The sequence below is a fragment of the Thunnus albacares genome, chromosome 5, assembly GCF_914725855.1.
Source record: "Thunnus albacares chromosome 5, fThuAlb1.1, whole genome shotgun sequence".
Classification (NCBI taxonomy): Eukaryota; Metazoa; Chordata; class Actinopteri; order Scombriformes; family Scombridae; genus Thunnus; species Thunnus albacares.
This window is the reverse complement of record NC_058110.1, coordinates 36,047,272-36,053,752: the sequence shown is the minus strand read 5'-3', so window position 1 is coordinate 36,053,752 and position 6,481 is coordinate 36,047,272. Positions and strand designations below refer to the sequence as shown.

The 6,481-nt window shown below is 41.4% G+C and overlaps 2 protein-coding genes across 2 annotated transcripts in view; one reads left to right on the top strand and one right to left on the bottom strand.

Moving 5' to 3' along the window:
- LOC122981766 (NACHT, LRR and PYD domains-containing protein 1-like) overlaps positions 1-670 on the bottom strand; it is a 13,709-nt gene extending 13,039 nt beyond the window's left edge. Inside the window, exon 1 of the mRNA XM_044350509.1 lies at positions 1-670. This exon is cut by the window's left edge and continues 139 nt beyond it. The gene's annotated coding sequence lies outside the window, so the exon portion shown is untranslated.
- LOC122981723 overlaps positions 1-6,481 on the top strand; it is a 930,226-nt gene that overhangs the window by 215,730 nt on the left and 708,015 nt on the right. The window lies entirely within an intron of this gene.

The window sequence follows — 6,481 nt, the reverse complement described above, 5'->3', positions numbered from 1 at the left end:
CAGAATTGCAGAACCTAGACACATATATACACTAATATATTTCAGTCAGAGACACTTAGATCAAAGAAATGACCATTTATAGCAAACAATTATACACTTAGAGTTGAAGAAAAAGGCTCTGCTGTTTGAGGGAGACTCAGCAGGAGAAATTATCCCCTCTTAATAAACATACATGAACATTAATTCTTAGTTAAATCAGCTTTGTGTCAGCCATAAGGAGGAGGTTCGGATGGATGAGAGTAATCAATGAGATTTGTCAGGTTATAATTGTGTTGCTGTGCACCTAAATGAATATGAAAGATGTGACTGGTCAGCTGGTGGTCAAGAAGCTGATGAATGAGCCAATGACAGTTAAGCATGAATGAAGCAGCTTTTGTCAATCAGTCAATGAAAATATGACTTCAATGATTTGCTTAATTCTCCTCACACACCTTCAGCACTAAGATAAGAAAGTATTTACTGTACCTGGAAGTCCAAAACATCACTTCCGAGGCAAATAAAAGGGCTCATCAATGTAGTAACTAACTCCAACTCATTACTCACGTTACAGTCTCCAGTCTACAGTGTGGACTCGCCAGAAAATCACGCAGCAACTTCACTCCTGAATCCTGCAGCTCATTTCCTCTCAGCACCAGCTCTCTCAGATGAGAGGGGTTGGACTTCAGAGCTGAGACCAGAGAAGCACAGCTGATCTCTGACAAATTGCAGCGCCATAATCTGAATAAAGAATAAATTATGTCACTTTAGAAGACAAAATTCCTGCTTGAAATCTTTCAAAGATTTATTATCTGTTCAGAGCTGAAGACGGTTTGGAATGTAGAAGTTTAGAAAATGGAAACTCCAGACACCTGAACCCAGCAGGATGCAGGTTAAAAACTGTCAAATACAAACAGTGAAAAAGAGCTCTCATTAATATTAATGACAACATGCTGCTACTTCAATAAAGACGTAGTGACTTCAGCTCTTAAACTGTGCACCTCTATCTCTCACTCTATCTATAAAAACTCATGTTGTTCAGCCAAACACAAGTAACTAACACTGAAATTTATTTCAGATTCTACTCAACATCCAAAAGTTTACAAACATACCAAATATGTCAGAATGGATTTTGGGTAAATGGTGAGGAAAGGATGTTCAATATATCTACAATTTTTACATTTAGTGGAATGGCATCACCATAAAAAAATCACAGCATCCTGTATTTGAATATTTCAGTCAGAATAAACACTTCATAAAATGGTATAACAAGAAAAGACTGGATATTATATAAGATAAGAAACGTGGACTTGACTGATCCTCCTGAAGTTCTGTTGCTGCTTGATGACCCCAGTTAAGCGTTTACCCCTACCCCCACTCAAAGAATGACTGCCGATTACAATACAGGATTGTATAACCAAGTCCTATGAGCTCAACTGATCTTCTGGGTAAAACCCGTGACTGTTGTGAAAGTGCAGCTCACAACTAGGGGAAAGACCATGTGACAGCTTGGAAAGACAGTGGATCAACTACCAGCATCTCCTAAGAGAAGGGTCAAGTCAGTCACATGAAACTCAGCGGTAGGACACAACCCACAGTCCGCCGAGCATCAATGTCCCAGTTGTAGAAGAAGAAATTAATTCATCCATGACATTGAGATCTTGGAACCAATCCAGACACAACAATGTGATGGAGAAGAAAATCCAAGGGAAGAGGCCACATGTAAACTGACCAAATTGTGCAGCAAAAAAGATTGGGTAACGGTCAATGCAGAAGCTGGAGAGGAGGAGTGACCTGATTTATGAATATGGGGTAGGAAGGTTTGGGGCAAGAGACCCAAGGAAGAATAAAACAACAACAACCTCACCCAAGTCCAGAAGGCAACAAGAAATCGAGTGCCTAATCGAGGAAAGAAGGGACTTGAGGAGGCAATGGAGGAAAGGTTCACCACAAGAGAGGGAGGCAATCAACCTCCTGAAAACAGACCTGAAAGAATGCCTGGCAAAGCTACGGAGGGCAGAAAACCTCAGAGTTTGACAAAAGAAGAAAGAGAGGGCAAGAGCATTGTTTTACAAGGATCCGTTCAGATTTGTGAAAGGGCTGTTCACAAAGAAAAAGAGCGGAGCACTCCAAGTGTCAAAGAGGGAACTTGAAGATCATTTGAAAACAATATACACAGACATCCAGAGACATGAACAGAAGAACATACCTCCTGACATGCCACCCAGTCCTCAACGAGAACACCAGTGTGACGACAGCCCTCCTACATGGAGCGAAGTCAAGAAAGCTGTGAGGAAGGCAAGGATAGCCCCAGCACCAAGACCAAATGGAGTTCCCTACTAATTGTATAAGAATGCTCCAGATGTTCTGAGGTTTCTGTGGAGGCTAATGAAGGTGGTGTGGAAGAAGAGATACATCCCAAAAGCATGGCAAATAGCAGAGGGAATATTAATCCCCAAAGAGAAGAATACAAGACAATCACAAAACTGGTCAGAAACTATTTTCAAGATTTGTAGTTTTGCCTCACAACATCAGAATACACCACATCTTGGCAATCTCTGGAAATAAAAATAATGGTAGGATGCACCATCTCAGCACAAGCCTTTAACATGGCCATAGAACTGATCGTCAGAGGGCCAAAATGGGTGATAGGAGGAGAATGCCTGCAGTCTGGACAACGACTACTTCTCATCCACACCTATATGGATGACATGACCACTCTGACCACAACCATCGCATGCACAAAGAGACTCCTGGAAAAAACTTAATTCCAATATAACATGGGCATGGATGAAGTTTGAGCCCAGCAAGTCCAGGACCATATCCATTATCAAATGAAAGCTCAAAGACCAGAGATTCCAGATTGACAGAACAACCATACCAATGGTGTCAGAAATGCCAGTCAAGAGCTTAGAGCGGTGGTACAATGCAAGCCCTAAGGACTCAGACCAGAGGAAGCAACTGAAGAAAGAAACCATCAAAGGCATTGCTAACATAGACAAGACTGTACTTCCAGGTAAGTTGAAACTTTGGTGTCAGCAGTTTAGATTGCTCCCCCAGGGTTTCCACCTGTGTATTGCAAGCCTGGTGGCCCTGAATTGATCCCCCACCAGGCGTAAGCATCAGGGATTTAAAAAAAATGTATTTTAAGAAGTTTTCTACACTAAAATGTGTTATACAAGTAGCATAGCTCCTTGAAGGAATAGCTCAGTGCGTAGCGACTGTGTGGTTGAGAGAAAGAGCGAGCATGTGTCTGATGGTGAGGCTACAGCTACTGGAGTAACACGCCTACCAAAATTAACTAAATGGATTTTATTTCTATTTTAAAAAAGCAAAACAATGGTGGGGGTGGTGGGCAAGTAATGTAATCGGTGTATGCTCAAACACTGTGTATCACTGTATCACCCCCCCCCCCTTTTCTGGTGGAAAACCCACTCCCACATCTGATGTGGCCCCTGATGACCTATGAGGTTCCCAAAGTTGAGAAGCTGCAGAGAACAGTCAGTATGTACATTCAGAAATGGCTCAGACTCCCACAATACCTCAACAGTATCAGCTTGTATGGGAACAGGCATCTGGAACTATCATTAGCCTTACTGAAGAATACAAATGCTCCAAGGTAAGGCTGGACATGACCCTGACAAAAACTCAGGACGACACAATACAGGCAGCAGCTCCCAGAGTGGCAGCAGGCAGAAAGTGGAACTCATCTGAGGTGGTGCAGCAGGCAAAATCCACTCTTAGGCATTGAGATATTGTGGGCCAAGTGCAGCATGGAAGAGGCAGCTTTGGGCTAGGCACAAGTAAACCCACATGGCACAGAGCAGCACCTGCCCAGAAGAGAGGTCTTGTGGTAAAATAGATACAGCAACAGAAGGAGCAGGAGGAGGCAGAATGATGTGCAAAGGCAGTCTTACAGACAAAACAGGGCCAGCAGACAAGATGGGAAATCCTCGAACACCAGAAGCTTGCCTGGAAGGATCTTTGGGAAATGGATGGAGGCAGACTTAGCTTCATCATCAGAGCCATCTACGATGTTCTTCCCAGTGCCAAAAAATTGAACTAGTGGCTTGCGGAAGACCCATCATGTCTCCTTTGCTAAACACCAGTAACCATGTGGCACATACTCACCTGTTGCAAGACCAGCCTCACTCAAGAACGCTACACCTGGAGGCACAACCAGGTCCTTTGGTACCTGGCACTAGTACTGGAAGAAAGGAGGACTGACAACAATGCCCTCTCTCCCCTAATCCCCGGCTTTTCAAACAACATGGCCTTTGTACCAGTAGGAAAGGTACCAAAGAGGTCAAAGCAGCAACTGGCTCTGGCTGAAAAGAAAGGACAAGAACTGGGTGGCAAGATGACCATCAGCCAGTAGGAGTGGTAAAAACGGAGGGGGTCACACCGGGGATGCCATGTGTCACTGTTGAGCCCTCTGGAAGTGTCATGGGCATATCAATGAAACACCAAGGAAGAAGGGTGCCTACCTGATGACCCCAGTCAAGCGTTTGTTCCTACCCCCACTCAAGGAATGATTACTGCTTGTTGCTCTAATTCAGAGCTGGTAAGTTGCTTCCCACCCTGTACTCAAGGCTATGAAAATAGTATGATAGCTGGGCACACCCCTGGCACTGCACAGGGCACACTTGACTGTGATCTGCACCGCTGCGTCTACAAAAAAATAGGGTCCTCTGAGTATGATGATCGTGACTATGTCCCACAGAATCCAAATGTAGTGTGTGTGCGATGAGACAACAACAAAGGAATACAAGTGAATGTTGACACTGTTAAGTTTAGAATTTTTTGTTGGTATTGTTCAGTAAAGTCTTAATGGGAATGAAAATTGCTATCCAGATCAATAACACTATAATCAGTTATGCGATGTGATATAGTGATGTATATATTATAAAGGCAAAGTCACAAATGACTGATTTCCACATATAAATAAATACATTTGAAAGAAGTATGATCTCTTTTTAGAAAAAAATCACACTGTTGACTTTTACCTTGGGGGGTCATTTTTGACCCATATCTATCCAGTTAGATGTGCAAACAATGTTTTTTTTCTCTATATAGCAAGACAGACACAATAATATAATGACTTATAAGAATAAAAAACAAAATAATTAATTGTTTTTTAAAATCCTGAGGGTTGACATAATTTTGCTTCAAAGATATTACAATGAAACATTCAGCTACGTATTAAATAATATTGAAAATTAATGTGGGTCATTTTTGACCTGTGTTGTGCATTAAAGGTTTTGAATATGTTGTGCATCAGAGGGTTAAAATACTCAGTGTGGATCAGCATTATATCAGCTTTATGTCTGCAGTTCAGTGTCACCACAAATTTCACATCATATTAATCTCAGCACAGAAGTAAGTGTCTGACCTCAGAGTCTTCAGTCTACAGTGTGGACTCTCCAGAAAATCACACAGCGGCTTCAGTCTTGAATTCCTCAGCTTGTTTTTACTCAGATCCAGCTCTCTCAGATGGGAGGGGTTGGACTTCAGAGCTGAGGCCAGAGAATCACAGCTGATCTCTGACAAGCTGCAGCAAATCAAACTGAATAGAAGTAAATGATATTAAATGATTTAGATAAAAAATAATATTTAATCCAATCAGATGTGTTTACATTTTAAATTTGCAGTGTGTTATTGTGGATCACATTCAGACATATTCATGTCAACCCTGATTCATCAAAAATACTATATTGATACTTTAAACACCTGTGTTGATCTCCCTCTGATTGATGTTGAGGGACGCATTCTTTTGTAACATATTATAGTCATATTACTTTTTTCAGTAATGACTAGTGTAAGGGATTACAATTTTCAAAATTCAGTAATTATATTACAGTTACTAATCCCAGTAACGCTATGTTACTTTTACACTTGGGGATCGGCATGCTTGCTGTCTTACAGGATTAATGGAGGGTTGATATCAGCGTAGTCTCTGTGATCAGCTGACAGACACTTCAGAGGAGGAGAAATGTTGTCTTATTCACATGTTGTCTTATTCACAACATGTTTTTTAGCTGGCTTGCTAATGTTAGCCACAGGTTCATTCAGGAGTCACCTGATGCTGGTTTAGTTCAGGTGTGTGAATTGTGTATCTGAGGTCCGGACTTCTGGAGTGCTGTGTGCAGTTACTGAGGTTACGGTAATGCTAGCTGCTGGATGGTCAATACATCCTTCCAAACCATTTCCTGCCTGCATGCTAAACCACAAATATCTAATTTTCTATTTCTACATGTGTTAAATACAAGAGATGCACCATGTGGCTGTAGCGGAATTTGAGTTGTTAAAAGGAAACTTTGACAGAGCTGATGCCTGAGTAATGAAAGTAAAGTAACGAGTAATATAATGCATTACTTTTGCTGCTGAGTAATAAATTAAGTAATATAATTACTTTTACAACAATTAAATTGTAATCAGTAATTACAATTTTCAATTAACTTGCCCAACACTGGTGTCCTGAAGGATCAATATCAGTAAAACATGA